This window comes from Rattus norvegicus, chromosome 1 (genome assembly GCF_021556685.1).
Source record: "Rattus norvegicus strain SHRSP/BbbUtx chromosome 1, alternate assembly SHRSP_T2T, whole genome shotgun sequence".
In the NCBI taxonomy this organism is placed as follows: Eukaryota; Metazoa; Chordata; class Mammalia; order Rodentia; family Muridae; genus Rattus; species Rattus norvegicus.
The window spans coordinates 198132083-198150451 of record NC_141534.1 but is presented as its reverse complement, the minus strand read 5'-3'; the positions used below and the strand labels follow the sequence as shown (position 1 = coordinate 198150451).

Here is an 18369-nt window from a genome sequence, read left to right as displayed (position 1 = left end):
TCCCCTTAAAGAAACATGCCCTAGGTTGGAGAGCCCCAGGTGAGAATTCTCTAGGATTTGTAGACTATGCTGCCACAAAAATATTTCCTGTATTTAAAAAAACAAAAAACAAACAAAAAAAAACACCTCACATTTTGAGGACCATTTAAAAGATTCTTGGCTCATTCGCTTGTCATGAGAATATCGGTACTATATTATCGTGGTCATCTCACAAACCAGAACCCCAATCTACTAATTTGCTTAAATGTGCCATCAGCCATTGGTGAAGTACCCTACTTTGATTTCCTGTTGCTTCGATAAAACACTGACCAAAAGTAACTTGAGAGAGGAAAGGGTTTATTTCGATTTACACTTTACACTCCATCACTGAGCCAGGCATGGTGTTGGGTGCAAGCCTCTAATCCCAGCACTCAGGAGGCAAAAGCAGGTGGATGTCTGTGCTGTGCATTTGAGGCCAGCCTGTTCTACAAAGTGATTCTAGGACAGCCAGGACTGTCACACAGAGAAACCCCCGTCTTGAAAACAAAAAGCAGGGCTGAAGTGGTTAAGAGCACTGACTGCTCTTCCAGAGGTCCTGAGTTCAAATCCCAGCAACCTCATCTGTAATGATGTGTGTCTGAAGACAACTACAGTGTACTTATATATAAGTAAATCTTTTTAGAAAAAGAAAACAAAAAAGCAAATCAAACAAACAAAAACCCAGTCCATTATTGAGGGAAGCCAAAGAATTCAAGGCAGGAACTGGAGACAGAAATTTCAGACAAATGCTCCTTGGTGACTTTTTATACCATCCAGAACCACCTGCCCCAGGGGTATGAACATTCCCACCAGCCAGCCTTTGGGCCTGAGCCCTCCATCTAGGCAACAATGCTCTTGGGGTGACAGGCCTTTCCCATGTGAAACCCTCTTTCCCCAGGTGAAAGCCACACACTGGACCTTCATGGCAGAGGACAGTTCTGTGGTCCTTGGAAATGAGAATGAAGCATCTCCCCTCCCCCGAAGGGTATCCATATTTTTCTCCCACTCCCAGTCTGTGACTACCTTCTGTAAACACAATGTGCTGGTTGGTTAACTGTCAGTAGACACAACCTGGGTGTGTGCATAGAGGATTATTGAGACAGTTAATTCTTACACAAAGAGCCAGCCCTTTGTGGGTGGTACCATTTCCCGGGGTTGGAGCACTGAACTGTGGGAGAGTGTGGCGGGCTAGTACTGCACACGCAGGCTGCATCCGAGTCTGCCTCCTCCTGACTGTGGATGTGGTGTGGCTGGTTCCTCGACTCTCTGCTTTGGTGTCACCCAATGACAGAGTGTGTCCTGGAACTGTAAGCTGAAGCAAACCCTTCCTCCCCTGAGTTGCTTTGGGTCCGGACATCTGATCACAGCAATAGAAAGGAAACTGCAGTAATGGCAAGGAACGTTATGATTGCAGGTGGAAACAGGATGAAATCATATGACCTTAAGGTAAGGGGATCAGTGTAGATTATCCACGTGCCCCAGAGAGCCCAGTTCAACCACAAAGGTCCTTCTAACCACAAGAGGGACAAAGAATGGGTGAGAGGGTGGAGTCTTCTGGAATACAAGCATCCTGGCCCTTCTGGCAAGGCTTTGCTCTGTTTGTGTGGAGCTCCTGCTAATACCTTGCTGTGGCAACAGTGCTATACTGGGGCTGAGAAGGACGAGTCCATGAGAATGCGGATGGAAGGCAGGCTCGAAATTTGCGCTCGGTCTGGGCCAGCATAGAAATTACTATTAACTGATTAAATCACAGAATCACGGAGAACCGGCAATCACCACTCCAAGTGCCCACGGGGACATAAAGATGTTGAAGACAGGGTCCTGCCTGGAAAGACAGGCTCCGTTGCAAGTGGAGAGACAGGAAGCAGGAGGGTGAAACCTGGGAGCACTCTTAGAAGATCTTGCAAGAGGCTGGAGAGAAACTCCACTCTCTCCCAGAACTTGCTTCTCCCCCATTGGACCAAAGGCTCCTCCTTGGTCACCAGACTCCTATCCTGAGTTAGCAATGCCACAGTTTTATACACAGAGAAATCCTTGTGATGAGGCCTATAGGAAGAAACATAGGAGGCCAACTATAACTGACAGGAAACACAGAATGCAGCACAGAGACGCTCACTCCTTGGTAGATGCTGAAAGTCCAAAGCGAAGTCTATCTGATAAGCAAATGAACTCAAAGGTGTACTAAGGATGAGGACCCCGAGTTTCAGCGCAGTATTTCTAAAGACTCACGGGCCTCAGGGTTGGGCATTCACAAACGTCAGACAGCATCCGCTCTGCTCCACTGTCCAGTGGCATCTGTAGCACACTAGGATTACAGTTGTATGCATCAGGGCTCGCTTCTGTGCTCAGTCCTACAGCTCGGAGGGGATGGCTGCCATACAGCACCGACTGAAAGGAAACAGTTTACCCAGCACTGGGTGTAGGGAGATCTCCCAACCTCATCTTGCCTGAGTTTCAGATAACTGGCTGGTGTTGCTTTAGGATTTCTCAGTGCCCTCCCCACTAATAATCAGTTAGAGAAAACCAAAAAGACAATAGAAGTCCCTGCTTTAAGAACAGGGTTTGGTTTTCTTTGCTTCCTGTGAACAGATACAATGTAAACAGGCAGTTTCCTGCTCCTGCTGCCTGACACTGTACCTTGTCCAGCGTGTGGCCTCTCCCTCTGGGACTGTGTGTTACAGAGCAATGAAGAGCTAACCAACACAGACATCAAGAGATAGGGCACTGATATGGCCTCGTTAACCATGAAGTGCCTTGGATCTTAAGTAGACTTTACACGTGGTTTGGGGAGGCGGAAAGATGGCTCGGTGGCTATGAATACTGGCTGTTCTTCCAGAGGACTGGGGTTCAATTCTCAGCACCCACATGGCAGCTCACAACAGTCTGTGACTCCTGTTCTTTACACCAGTGCATCTAAAATAAAGTTAAATTAAAACAATCAAAAACCACGGTTTTTGAGCGATAATGGGACCCTTAAGACGTTGGCACCTCTTAGAGACAAACAGAATGCGTTTGACTTTGTGAAGTGGATGGGAGCCTTTCAGGGCCAGCCTTCAGCTTCAGCGGAACTCTGCAACTTCTCCTCTCCTGGTCCACCAACCCTCCTCGATGGCACCCTTTCTAACACAGAGTTACTTAGCTCTGAAGTGAGCAGCGTTGTTTACCATAATCTACTCCTTCACCACAGGCCTAAAAGCACGGAGCCAGCCAATCACTGAAACCTCAAAGGCTGGGGCACCATCTACAGAGACCTGAGTCTTCAGGAGGTGCAGCAGCTTCCTTGGAGGAAGTGAGTCACTGGGAATGAATGCATCCTGAGGCCTTAGAGCTGGCCCCCACTTCCTGTTTACCCTCTGCATCCTAAGTGTGAGTGCAGTGAGACAAGCCAGCCTCCTGCTCTGGCCGCTGTGCCTTCTCTGCCTGCTGTTGTGCATTCTCCACAATGATGGAACCTCCTGGAACCATAAGTCAAAGCAAACCATTTCTCCCTTCAAAAATGCTGTCTATATGTGTGTCTGTATGTGTGCCCTAGCGTGTGTGTGTGTGTGTGTGTGTGGTGTGTGTGTGTGCCTGTGTGTTTGTATGTGTGCATGTGTACATGTCTATGTGTGTAGAGATATGTATAGAGGCCAGAAGTCAATGTCAATGTCTTCCTCAGTCACCCTCCATATTTTGCGTTGGGGTCTCTCACTGAACGGAAAATTCATGGATTAGGCTAGCTTGGCTGGCCAGCAACCTTTTGGGATTGACCTGTCTCCACACTCCAGCACTGAGTTACACTACCACACCCGACTTCTCCATGAGTAATGGAAATTCCAGCTTGGGTCTTTATGCTTACACAGCAAAGAACTCCGCTGGCTGAGGCATCTTCCTGGACCTGGTGCCAGGTGAGCTTTGTGCGCACGTACTGTGTAGCCAGCAGTCTTTGGGGGTAGTGACACCTCTTCTCCCCTTTCCCTGTCACAGTGAGCCGATGATAGGCACGGCCATGACCCTTACTTGACACATGGGGAACCAGGCTTGAGTGATGATGTCACGGGACCACACAGAACAAGGCTGTGTGTCTGCAGAACCCAGATTCCTCCCCAGCCCACAGGAATGAAGGGATACTTGTAACTTTTCTGTATATTCTGCAGACCTGGAAAGGAGGAAATCATAACAAATCCAGGACCAGTGACCTTTCCTGCAAGCCACAAGGTTCCTCACACTCAACACAGTACTTGAAGGAACTTTAATTTACTTTCTCCAGAAAGAATCACTGCTGGGGCTTCTAAGTCCTCACATTCCCTGAAGTGTTGGCAAGCAACAAGGCTCATTCCTCGACCGTTCCTTGACTGAACCTCGGCAACACTTGGTTGTACGGCAGAGAGGCAGATTTCTTCAGGCCTTGAACAATCCAGTCATGGCCCCCACCCATGTTAAGACAAAACGCCAACCTCGAACCCAAAATACACACAGAGAGATGGCCTCGATGGCAGCAATCTGTCCGAAAGTTCTAGCTGTGGTCCCAGGGATTTCCACACCATTCCCTTCATACCTATACAGCTCCGTGTGTGAGTTTAGAACTGAGGTTCTGACCCCCTCCCCCCAGCTCCCATGGGGTCAAGGTGCTCTTGTTCATGAACTCAGCCCAGTCTAAACTTTTTTTTCTTTTTTCAGAGCTGGGGACCGAACTCAGGGCCTTGCAGTTGCTAGGCAAGCGCTCTACACTGAGCTAAATCCCCAACCCCCCAGCCTAAATTTTAAATGTACCCTTAACTAAATAGAAGGCAGAAGCCACACTGTCTTCCTTGACAGATAAAAAGCTTTCTCCGGGAAGCAGAATCGTATGTTCATGTGATATCAGGGCAAGGATGGGAAAGAAAACATCTAAGGAACAAGGGCAAAGTTTTGAGGTCTGGGCAGGACTGAGGCAAGGGAGGTTTCAATGCATTCTCCATAGTAGTACTACATACATCTCATCTACTAAACAACAGACGTCTAAAGACTACTGGACAGAGACAACTGGAACAGCTAAAGTCTTCCACATCCTGCATACACGGTGTCAGTTAAATCAGAGATCCTGGGGCTGGGACTGGCATCATCCTTGGATTTTGGTAGTCTGTCCCCGCATCCCCAGGACTTTGGGCTTGTTAGACAAATACAGTGTCATAGAGCTGTGTCCCCAGTCTTGCCATCAGCCCATTTCAGAGTTCCCTGGCATGTGTCAGTGTGCAGCAAAGATAAGGGTGGCAGGTGCATAGCAAGCAGTGTTCTGGGTGAGCAGTCACTGAGTGCTTGCTAAAGCACAGGTGCCCGCTGAGCAGACCTGAGGCAGTGCCTGAGTCATCGAATCTCTACAAGCTCCCAGCAGATGCCCCTAATCTAAGAAGCCATGTCTTGGGCATCAAAGCCTTGACTTGTGGTTCCGTAGGGAGCAATTTGCCCCCTCAGAGACTATTGGGAGATAGTCACATATATGTGCAGATTTGTGCATGTGGAGACCAAAGGTCAACCTCAGGTATTACTCCCCAGGTTCTGACTACCTTGTACTTTTATTTTTGAAGGGACTTGGACCCAATTTTTATTTCCAGTTGAAATTGATATACACGATACTGATTCGGCCAAGAGGCCGAATACTCAAATGAATCAGACTTCCTACCACCTTTGTCTGAATGCCAGTCATAAACCAGGTATTATCAAGCTATATATACTTTTATATTCAAGTCATAGAGCAGCCCTGACCTGGGAAGTAATTCAACAATAAATATGTGGATAGTGGAGAGGATCACTCCAACAGCAGAACAATGTTATTTCCACATTGACGTTCTCAGCACAACACCAAATCAAGACAGCAAAGAGAACTAAGACCCTTCAAGCCACAGAGAATCCAGGCTTGATTCCTAGCACTCAAATGGCAGCTAACAAACTTCTGTTCCAGATGTGACACCCTCTTCTAGCCTCTGCAGGCACCAGGTACACATGCTACATTTAACATACACACAGGCAAAAACCTTGTACATTTTAAGTTTATCATTATTATTAATTCATTAATTTAGTTATTTTTGAGATAGGTTTCTTTGTATAGTCTTGGGTGTTCTGGAACTCACTCTGTAGACCGGACTAGCCTTGCACTGGAATTTAAGGCACTATACCACCAGTGACCTCCCAGCTATTCTTATTATTTTTAACATGTGTGCGTATGTGTTCTGTGTGTGGGTATGTGCACGTGAGTGCAGGTGACCTTGGAAGCCAGAGGCAGCAGACCCTGCTAGAACTGGAGATAGAGGCAGTTTCAAGCTGCCTGATATGGGTGTTAGGAACGGAATTTGGGCTCCCTAGAAGAGGAGTAGTAAATGCTTTTAACCACTTGGCCATCTTTCCAGCCTTGTCCACTGTAATTTGGGCCCTGGCGATGACCCAATAGACTCAACAGGCTGGCCAATCAGCAGTAGGAATCCATGTTAGCGGCCTGTCTTGGCCTTCCCAGTGCCAAGATTGCAAGATTTCTGACACAGGTGCCGGGGATTAAACTTAGGTCTTCGTGCTTTCACAGAGCTCCATGTCTCCTTAGGCCCTGGGAAACATATTACCTGTCATAATTTGGGGGATGGGGCTGATATAAGACTACTACCATCCTTCTATGCCTAAGAGAGCCTCTCATAACGTTAGCCAGCCCAAAATGTCAGCAGTGCTGAGACTGAGGGACTTTGCCCAGAGTGCCCAGACTAAGCCCGGTGTAAGCAGCGTGAATGGCTGGGTGAATGAGTGAATGGCCTCTAACCGTGATGACTCTACTGTTTGTTGACCTAGCTTGGCCAACAAGTTTTCTTCTTGATAGTAGATCCAGACAGACCTGTATCTGCCAGCAAGAAACACCATTCTACAAGCATCTGGTGAGGGCCTACTGCGTGTAACTCATTACACTAAAGATTAGGGATCCAGTATAGTCTCTGCCCCTCCCCACACTCTCCCACAGTGACAGATATCCACAGAGTTCATGCCTGGGCCAGCGCTGAGCAAGCCCTTCTCACATACCATGACATCGAATCTTCATGAGGCAGGTACCAATTTTATGCCCATCTTACAGTTGAGGGAACAAACCAGAAGAGGCTAAGTAAAAGACAACCTTCCTATCATGAGTAAGTGACAAGACTTGAACCTAGGTCTGTCTACCTCAAAACATCCAAGCTCTGTGGCAGAGGAAGAAAACCAGTCAACAGCTGTTCTTGAAGGCCTCTCTCCTCGTTGGGCAAGACTAGCGGGATTCTGGGTAACTGGAGAAGGAGGAAGGCTTTGCATGAACCTCATCTGTCAGGCATCTACTATCTTAAAGCACAATGTGGTCCCCACCAGACCCAGGAGCAGGGGGAGGGGTGGGATGGGCAGAAGGATCAGCAAAATCTGAGGGCAGAGGGACAGAGAGAAGGCTTGCTATCGTTTAGGGCACTTGCTGTACAGCCATAAGGACCAACATTTTGCATGCCAGGCCCCCATGGAAGAAGCCAGGTAGGCTCACTTGTGTGTGAACCTGGCACTGTGGGAGGCAGATAGGAAGATCTCTAGGTCTTGCTGGCTGCTAGCCAGCTAAAGAGGGCAAAATTGTTCAGGGAGAGACTGTGTCTCAAAGGAATAAGGTGGAGTGATAGAGGACACCCAGTGTCTTCCTCTGGTCTCCACCTATGCATATACACCACACACAACCACACCACCACTACAACCATTACACACAACCACCGCCACACACAACCACCACATACATGTACCACACACACATACCACATACAGATACACATATACATACCACATACATATACCACACACACATGCCACATACATATACCACATATTCTCTCTCTCTCTCTCTCTCTCTCTCTCTCTCTCTCTCTCTCCCACAGATGCACACAACAACACACCCACACACATGCATCCAAGAGATGAGATTGTGTAGCTCTGGCCACTGTCTCAGACTCCCTGGGGCTCCAGCTTGCAAGTGAGTGCCTTCAAGTCTGACCCTACTCTGCACTTGCACATTTCTCCTCGTGGTTCTAACAAAGGGAGAGGGACTTAGAAGAAAGGACATCAGTGACCTTGGTTGGGCTTTAAAGTCAATGGCCAGTTTTCCCATTTGTATCATCCCTGGTTCCCAGATCCAAAATGCAAAGGGAAAAAATTCCAAAAAGCATAGATTTCTCCCAACTGGGGCCGTTTGACCAGATGACCAGAGTCCCCTTCACAGATGCTAAGACAGGAGACTAAAAGGTGTAAACACTGGTTCTAGGTGGTTTCTAATGGATACATTTCTCATCTTCAGGTAAAACCAAACCAAGGCCTGCACTGACCTTTGAGAAGCAGCACAGTATCTCTGAGGGATACACAGCCCCACTGCTCATGGAGAAACTTGACCCAGACAGCCCTCTCCTCTGAGGTTTCCTCAGTGGACCGTGCAGACTCGCCAGCCAGGAGATGAGGCTCAGGTTTCAGCGGATCTTTTCCCTCGAGGGCTCTAAGCGAGACACCCCTCCCTTGTCAACATTCCACATATCCCCCACATCACTGTAAATTAGGGAATCTGCCAGCGCTCCAGTACTGCTTGCCTGCAGTCCTCTCCCGCAAGAGCATCTAGACACAGCAAGGGAGAGCCGACCGCACAGCACGGAAACTCCAGCCTACTTATTTTACAAAAAGTCAGAGTGAGCCTGTAGGAGCAGCTTCCTTGGACAATATCCAAGGTCAAGATTACCTTGGATAAACTACCAGTCCCTCCATCAAACAATCTGGAACATCAGTCCCTATGGTCCTTCCTGGGGGTGCTCCCTGTGTTGTAAAGAAGTGGATGGCTTTGCTGCAGTGCCGGCAGGGCTGAAGCCAGAGTCACATCAATGACATTTGGGTAAGTGGTACCCTGAAAGGCTCGGAGAAGTCATATACCCTCTCTGGGTTTCAGGCCTCTTATCTGCAAAGTGAGGCTGAAGGTCCCTGGAGATTCGTCTAGCTTTAGTGTGACTAGCTGAGCCAGTCATCAGGTGATGTCCACTGCTAAGGCCAGTGTCCTTACTGCCAGTCACAGGAGCCAGAGAGGCATCTTCAAGATACCCTCCACAGGGGGCCTGCGAAGGCAGTCTGACCTATGTCTGAGATCTCAAGCCTAGGCTTGGCATCCCCGCCCTCCCCCACGTCCTGTCTGCCAGCTCTAGACAGAGTATTTACTACCACCGCTTGGCCATCTACCAGGTGCCCAGCAGGCGCAGGGGCACATACGTTCCACTCCCCACTTTCAGGAGGCCTGGGTGGGCTGACAGTCCTGAGGATCCTGCCAAAACGGCTAAGGAGCTCAGGGCTCGATTCCCACGGCCACGCCCCTGCTCACCCACTAATGTTAGCTTGCAGCCTTTCGCAGCCGCTCTTGGTGAGAGGTTAACCCCAAAGCCCTGGTTTCCACAAGCAAGAGAATTCTTTCTCCACGAGTGCTGGATGGTTTGACCTTGCCTCCAAGAAAATATTGCAACACCGAAGGCTGCGGCTACAGGATAGGGTAGTAGGGGGAGTGGGAGGGAACTGGCATGTGCCAAGGAACGCAGAGCAGATGTATGTGAAGAACTTCAGCAAGTTCCCATTGGCCACTGTGTGAAAATACAGTCTTTACTACGTACTCATGTACCTCAATAGTATTACCACCAGTGTAAACTATGATGATGATGATGATGATATGGTGGTGGTGGTGGTGGTGATGATGATGATGATGATAATGATAAAATACTATTAATGAAAACAACCCCTGAGATGTAGGTGCTTACATGGTCACACAGGAGCTCTGATGAGATCTTCATATGTGCTATTTTTATTATACTTTATTCATTTTTTAAGATTTATTTATTTTTATTTACATGAGCACACAGACACATCAGACACATCAGAAGAGTACATCAGATCCCATTACAGATGGTTGTGAGCCACCATGTGGTTGCTGGGATTTGAACTTAGGACCTCTGGAAGAGCAGTCAGTGCTCTCAACCACTGAGCCATCTCTCTGGCCCTACTTTATTCATTTATTGTGTATGTGTGCATTATCTGTGGAAGGGTATGTGTGTAGATCACAGGACAACGTGCAGGTGTTGGTTCTCTCCTTGAACCCTGCAGGTTTAGGCCCTTAGGCTTAGCAACCAGCACCTTAACCCCGTGATCCAACCCACTAGCCCCAATATATGTTTATTTTTATATCATCTGCATAGTAGTTCTCTGAGGTCACAAGTGTTACACATTGTTCTGGATGAGGAAACGGTCCTTGAGAACTTGTGTAATGTTGAAGAGGCCGGCTGCTTCTGAGGTCTGGTCTGACCCCAAATTCTCCTGATAGCTGGTTACGTTTAATTATTCAGTAGACTTAGGGAGTCACACAGAGTATCAAGTGCTAGGTAACCAAGATCCCAGGCCGTGCAAGCCTACCTTCCTTAAGAAATAGGAATGAGGCGTATCCTTTTGGCTAGAGGCCAAGACCCACTGCCTATCCGTGTTGCCCTGACTAGACCAAGAGCTGAGGACCCTGACGTCCAACTTCCCAACCTGTGCATAAGGTCACTGCAGCTGAGGCAGGTGGAGGATGTGTTCTCCCCTAGAGGGGCCACCTGGGGACCAGACAGGTACCCAGGGCTGACTTCTTGACTGAGACATCTTGGCAAGGCATGAGCAAACCATGTACACCAGAGAGACCAGCTTCAATGGACAACTTGCCTATGCATTCTCTGTCTCACATCCTTCCAAGGAGAGGAGCCTGTGCTCAGTGTACCCTGAATGCCCACCACAGTGCTTCTCTGATGAGCCAGACTCTGGCTTCTCCTTGCCAGCTTGCAGCCTGGTGTACACTCACTAGGTAACCGCCAAGCTGGCTGTGAGAATGCCACTGTCCACAAGATGCTCACGACTCAGGGTTCTTGCCCACACAGCCTGCAGGAGCTGATGGCCTCTGCTCGGTTACAGCCACAGTTGCTGATTGCTGTGAGCGGACTTGGGGTAGTGTGGCTTGTGTCTTGCTCACCTGCTTCCTGTTGCGTCATGCCTTTCTTACCAAGAGAGATAGTCAGTCCTGTTCACTTGAAAAATCACTGAGATTTGGTGCATTTCAGTCAGGTCACTGCCCTGACCCATGAGGGCTGGGAGCTGAGGGTGGGAGCTGAGTTTGTTTCCAGCCTGATTTCTCCCAAAGCCCCTGTACCTTCCCCTGCACTCTTCCTGCTTATCTGGAGCACCCGCAGTGTCTTGCTATCCTCCTCAGAGATGGGGAACCTGGCCTGAAAAGTCAGTGCTGATCGGAGCCACCAGAGACCAGAGCGCCTTCTAGCCTACCCTGCAGAGGATCGCTGTGCCTATTTGATATTTTTATCCCAACCCCCTCACATTGGCCTTGGAAAAAATGAAAGACATTAAGCAAAGCAGTAACCAGACCTGTTCCAGTGCCTTCTCTGCAAACAGAAAAATGTGTTTGCTATGTACGTGGGACTCCATGGGCTGCTAAAGTATTTAACAGCAGATAACCGAGAAGTATTAAAAAAATAAAATAGGGCATGGTGGGTCACTTTTGTAATCTGATCACTTGGAGGTCTGAGGTTGTAGGATTCCCATGGGTTTGAGAGGAGTCTGAGGTACACAATGAGTGTTGAAAGGATGAGCCCCTGGAGAGGGACGGAGGGAGGGAAGGAGGGAGAGAGGGAGGGAAGAAGGGAGAGAGGGAGGGAGAGAGGGAGGGAAGAAGGGAGAGAGGGAGGGAAGATGTAGTGGAAGTGAACAGGAAAGAAAAAGCAAACAACGTCAACAGCAGGACACTGTAAACTGGGCCTCTTGATTTCTCACATTAAGCCTTTCTCTGATCCTGCCAGTTTCTCAGGACAAGAATAACACAGAGACACTAACTAACACACCTCTGGCCATTCTGGACCTCCCTAGAACCAGCAAGAAGCACCCTGGCAGATCCAGCCATTTGGAGATATGTAGGCAGAGACGGTTCCTGTTGGTGCCAGCTACCCAGATGGCCTTGCAACACCTCGAGTTCAGAGAGGTCAGCAAGCAAAGCCAGCTCTCAGGCCCAACTTCTTAGATCAGTGCATCAGGCCTTTCCTGCTGGCCCACGTGAGTAGGAGCTCACACACTACCTTGCAGCCACACATTCCCAGGGTGAGAAGTGGTTCAGGGGCAGGTTGCTTGCCTAGTGTGCCTTGAGGAGGCTCTGGTTTTTACCACCCACAGAACTAGGCAGCAGCAGGAGGGTAGGGGTAGTGGGGAGGAAGAATGTGAGACCAGAGTCCCACTCAGGTAGTGAAATCGGAGCTCTGCGGACCCTGCCTGGACTGCCCCATTAATCTAAGTTAACAATTTGGGTTCTCGTTGACACTAGTCTCAGTTTTTTTTTTTCTTTTCTTATTCTTCTTTTTTAAAGAATGTATTAAAGGCAGGTTTATTGAATTCTTGGTCAAGTTCACTGGCCCCAAGGAAGGAGGCCAGGAGAGTGGCCATGGGGTATGGGGAGGGCAAGGTGCAGAGAGAAGGGGAGGAAGGGAGAGGGACAGGAGAGAGACGGGGATGGGGGAGAGGGAGAGCAAAAATGTAGCCTCAATCTTTAAAAGATCTATTCACTTTGTGTGGATGACTGTTTTGCCTGCATGTATGTATGTGCACTGTGCACATGCCTGGTGCCCCACTAAAGACGAAAGATGGAACTGAACCCCGGGGAGCTGGAGCTAGAGATGGTCATAAGCCATCGCATGGGAACCAACCCAGGGAGTGCTCTGAGCCACTGCGCCATCTCTCCAGCCCCCAACACTAGCCGTATGACACGAAAAGCACACAGATCTAGTGGCTACCGTACTGGGTAGGAAAGACACAGGACATTCTATCACTACAGAAGGCTTCAACGGACATGCTGATTCAAAGACTCTTACTGCTCCCAAAATCCATTGCGTTAATGGCCAGCACTTTAAAATATATACTTGAGACCTCAAGAACTCTCCTAGAAGAAAGGTTCCAGTCCTAGCTCTCTGACCAGGTTACATACTGGAGCCTCCATTTCTCTAAAAAACAGAGGGACACACAGAACCTCACTATAGGTTGAGAAGACACAGGGCAAAGCTAGGTATGAATTCATGACACTTCTATCCTGAAAGGGAAACGGGTGAGAGAACTTAACCTCAGCTGTCACGGACACGGCGTCTCTCTTCATTCTAGCTACACCACAGTTCTCTGTGTGGCTGTGTGGTATAGTTAGTAAACAAGTTCAGGAAGGGTCACAACAGTTCTTGAGGTCACAGAACTTGAAATCAGCCCATACCCAGGTCTGTGTGTGTCCTACTCTGCACCCTGGCCATGCAGTCTTTTCTGATAAGTCTAGAGGGGTATTGGGGTGGCTGGTATTGGCAGGGAGTCCTGACCTGCAGGCCCAGCCCATGCATGCAAGAGGAACACCATATTAGATGTTAAAATGGCCAGAGGCCAGCTCTAGCTCTAGGCTCCAGGCTTTCCCTATTAGGAGCCTCTGTTTCCTCCTATTAATATGAGGCCCAACAAGAATGCTCCCAGTTTGTTGTTTTTTTTTTTTTTTTTTCCCAGCGCTAACCAGATAGCGCATTAAACATCCACTTCCCAAACCTTCCTCCTAAGTCAGGCCTGCATGTAACTCCCCCTGTTGACAGTAATGAAGGTCAAGCCCTGTTGACAGTAATGAAGGGCTGCAAGAAGAGCCTTGTCAGCCTGGGCACACACAATTTGGAGAATGACCACCTTGCCCTGAGACCAGCTCTGAACTTTCCAGTGAAGGAATGGTTATCTCAAGACTAAGACCGGGTGTAGTGTGGGCAGAGGCCACAACAGAAGGATTACCAAGAGGGAAGAGAAGTTTGTCAAGGTGATGGTGTTTCTGCCTCAGTCTCTGAGGAGGCTGGGCACCTCATAAAGAGACTTGGCACCTTTTCAAAGGACAGATTCATCACTTAGAAAATTGGTTTTCATTGTGAAACACAAAAGCCTCAGAGCACGAAGCTCGACGGTAAAGGGCTTCTGGACTCTTTTATAGGATTGCTCACAGTGACTGAGGGGCTGCTGAGACACCAACCCGTCCCGCCTGCTGTCTTTGGTGTCCTAAATTCAGTTTGATCTGTGTTCAAAGTCCATGGAAGAGCTCCTTGTGGGTGGAACAGGGCGAGTGGAATCCAGTGCACAGACAGCAACAGAGGCACGTGACTAGAGACAGGCTGGGCTTCAGAGGCCCCTATTCCTCCAGGGGAATAGCAGCCACCATTTGTGAAACGTTCCCACTGCATACCAGGCCTTGTCTTGAAAGCACCTCAATCCAACCAGGAAGCTGTTATTTTATCTTCCTAACAGTCTATTGTGTTAGAAGAATATTGCTCTAAAAGTGAAGCTAGGAGGCTCAGCATGGGAGCTGGGGGCGAGCGTGCGTGGGGGCGAGCGTGCGTGGGGGCGAGCGTGCGTGGGGGCGAGCGTGCGTGGGGGCGAGCGTGCGTGGGGGCGAGCGTGCGTGGGGGCGAGCGTGCGTGGGGGCGAGCGTGCGTGGGGGCGAGCGTGCGTGGGGGCGAGCATGGGTGCGCGGGTGCGTGCATGGGTGGGTGCGCATGAACGCTCTCATTGCTCTCTCTACTGAGGAAACCATGTTGGGGAACTTTTTTTTTCTTTTCCTTTGTCTGCACAGCTGTGGCTTCCTCTAACCTTATTCTTAACTTGAAAACCTGGTGTCACTGCTTGTAATCTTAGATGTTATGAAGAGAGAAGGAAGAATCAGAGACTGTGTGGGAAGATGGAGTGGGAGGGAAGAGGAGAAGTCGTTCTGTGTGGCTTTTAAGTTCCGCCAGGGCTTCCTCGGCAAGCAGCCAACTGTCTCTGTTCTGTTCTCAACTTTTCAACCCAGATGCCCTCTGTGAGTAGCCTAGGTCTCCAGAGAGCCTAAGCATCCGTGAACATGCTTTGATTCTCTTAAAATTTGCTATTAATTGAGCTGGGCGTGGTAGTACACACCTTTAATCCCCGGCACTCCAGAGACAAAGACAAAACTCATCTCTGATGAGTTCAAGACCAGCCTAGTCTACATATCAGTTCCAGGTCAGCAGGGCTACAGAGTGAGATCCCATCTCAAAAAGAAAACACACTAATAATTGGGCAGGGTGGCTGGCCGACCACTGTCCCATGTGGAACTGAAGACACCTCTCCTACTCTAAATAACGATCTGTGGAAGACGTGGCAGTGTCCAAGATTGACTGCCTAAACACTTACCATCAAAATGTCAAGTTCCAGTTCTTGCACTAGCATGGAGGACGGTCCACAGTGACAGTGATAGCAAATCTGTTCTCTGACCCCAGGTCTCAGGCTTCTAGCCAGATCAGGATTGCACAAAGTCTAGAAATGCTCTGCAAATACTCTATCTGAGCTGGCTTCCGGAATGGGTGACCATGACTGAAAAGATACAAACTGTGGCTTGTCACCAACAATGCCAGTTGGATATTGATAGTCATAGATAGATAGATAGATAGATAGACATACATACATACATACATATATATGTAATGCATAGATGATTAGATAAATGATAGACAGGTAAATAGATACATAGATACATAGATAAATACAGACACACTGCATAATACATAGATGATTAGATGATAGATAGATATATACATACATAAATATAATACAGATGATTAGATGGGTGATAGGTAAATAGATACATAGATAAATACACACATACATATATACATACGTACTACATAATACATAGATGATTAGATAGATGATAGATAGGTAAGTAAATAGATACATAGATAGGTAGATAGATACATACATATACATTAAAATACATAGATAATAGATAAACAGGTAGATTGATACATACATACATAGATGATAGATAGATAGATAGATAGATAGATAGATAGATTATGACAGGCAGATATACAGACAGACTGCACCCACTTCTACATGGCTATGTATGATTGGTTTTCAACTCACCCTTTTGTTACCAAAAGAGCAGAACTGACACATCTCAGATACTGAAGACAGGGCTGACCCCTGGCTGTCTGTAGCTTGGGGAGAGCACTTGCCTAAGACACTGAAGACGACAAGTGCTACTATCGTCGGCAAAATGTTTTAACTCAATAGATTCTGTGGGATCAACTTCCCCAACCTCCTAACAGGAGAGTGAAAATTTGGGTTTGACCAGATAGGCAACTTGAAACATCATTTTGATGCTGAAGTACAATGGACACACACAAAAACATACATAAAGCACCCCAGTGAAAAGCCATCTCCAAACTGTTAGCTGGTGTCAGGGAAGATCACTGTGGGTATGGATGGGGGTGAAAAAGTGTTCTTTTCAGCCATTATATTTTCTTAGGGTGGGGGGTGGTGGTGTCTTTTAGTGGTGAGCATAGCCACCGGCCAAGATGTTTTAACTCAGACAAAAAACTCTGGAAAACAGAGATTGGCAGATGGGAGCCTCAACTCAGGTACACATACAGAGATCCCAGGAATCACCTCTACACTGGTATTTGGTGGTGTTTGGTAGCTGAGCTCATCACACTAGGAAAGCCTATCACAACACCACAGGTGCCTAGGCCACCAAGCACCAGGGTACACCTGTGTGGGCGCTGAATCAGCAGTTTCCCTTGACCCTCTGGGGAAGGAGATAAGCTTGCTGTCATTTCTATCCTACAGACAAACTGAGGTCTTCTGTATAACCAGGGAGGAGCAGAGAAGGGTCTCAGCCTGGACTTTCATCACACAGCCTCTGTCTGCATCCGCCAACCCTCTCCCAGAGACAGCTGCGGGCTTTGGTCCATCTTTACATGCTTGCCTATTGCCCCAGTCATGTACGCCCTGGCCTTGGCAAGATGCAAAAAATAAATAAATGAATCTAATTTTTATCATACATTTTTTAAGCTTTTTTTTTTTTTTTTGGTTCTTTTTTTCAGAGCTGGGGACCGAACCCAGGGCCTTGTGCTTCCTAGGCAAACGCTCTACCACTGAGCTAAATCCCCAACCCCTTTATCATACATTTTGACACCACTAAAATTCTAAATAGTATCTCTTTACAGATAGCAGCATAAAGGCTATTAACACTATATCTTGTACTCTCCTTTTTGAAAATACTAAATCGCCAACACCAGGCATGTGCTACTTTAAACACACCTACACACGCACACATGCACACACACACTCATACACACTTACACACACATATTCACACACCCACACACATATTTACACACACACGCATGTATGCACACACACGCTCACACACACTCACACATTCATACACACACACACTCAACATTCACACACACACTCATACACATATTTACACACACATGCATGCATGCACACACACACTCACATTCATACACACACTCACACATCACATAGTAGATGGCGGCTGCCACATTGGCCAGGATGCTCCACATAATGTAAAAGTCCCAATAGGAGTTGGGGATTTAGCTCAGTGGTAGAGCGCTTGCCTAGCAACTGCAAGGCCCTGGGTTCGGTCCCCAGCTCCGGAAAAAAAAAAAAAAAGTCCCAATAGGAGGACAGGACAGTGCCTGAGACCTTGAGGCTGTAAACACTGGGATCGATCCTTCTGTGCTGACCATTAAGACTCAGATTTGTAAAGAGTTCCGAGGGCGCAGGAAAAGATGCCTAAATATTTCAATAGGTGAAATTATTCTTCAATTCTAGATAACAGTAACAATTGTGTAGCCTTACCTGTCTTGGAACTCACTCTGTAGACCAGCCTGGCCCCAAACTCACAGATACCTGTCTCCACCTCCCCAGCGCTGGCATTACAGGCATGTGCCACCACTGCCCAATCATTGCAATTTCTCTTAAGACTTATTTTTACTTTTAATTATATGTATGTGTGTGGTTAGGTATGTGGATGGGAGTACAGGTACCCTTGGAGGCCAAAACAGGGAGCCAGGGAGAGCCCTTGGAGCTAGAGTTACAGGCGCTTGTGAGCCTTTGCCAGACATGTGTTCTGGGAACAGAACTCGGGTCCTGTGTAAGAACAGTAACATGGGCTCTTAACCATGGAGCCATCTCTCCAGCTCTCTCTTTCCTTTCTGGTCTATACTTTACAAACATGGCAGAAAAAAAAACACCCTAATTTCTAGTATTTACTCAGAAAATACTATTTTAAATTCTGAAGTGATTTAAACACTGAGTCATGAACTATTTATGGGACTCCTCTAAGCCTGGCCCCGAGCTTCCCCCGGAAGATGATAAAATGTTGGTGATGCTGAGAAGAAAGGTACAGGCTTGTAGGGCAGAAGAAACTTCCTGGCTACACAGATATTTTTCCTATACCTAAAGCTGGAATGCAGG

The 18369-nt window shown here is 47.8% G+C and overlaps 1 protein-coding gene and 1 long non-coding RNA gene across 40 annotated transcripts in view; one reads left to right on the top strand and one right to left on the bottom strand.

Annotated features, from left to right (window-relative positions):
- Tacc2 (transforming, acidic coiled-coil containing protein 2) overlaps positions 1–18369 on the bottom strand; it is a 215980-nt gene that overhangs the window by 121428 nt on the left and 76183 nt on the right.
- On the top strand, positions 1181–16918 carry LOC147996982 (uncharacterized). 4 transcript variants are annotated; one of them, XR_015652617.1, is made up of 4 exons: positions 1181–1464; positions 3206–3905; positions 8312–8890; positions 16708–16918. It is a non-coding gene; the product is annotated as an uncharacterized LOC147996982 (long non-coding RNA). The 4 variants fall into 4 exon arrangements; XR_015652616.1 differs by lacking the exon at positions 16708–16918 and having other exon boundaries at positions 8312–11568; XR_015652620.1 differs by lacking the exon at positions 16708–16918 and having other exon boundaries at positions 3206–3307; positions 8312–9861.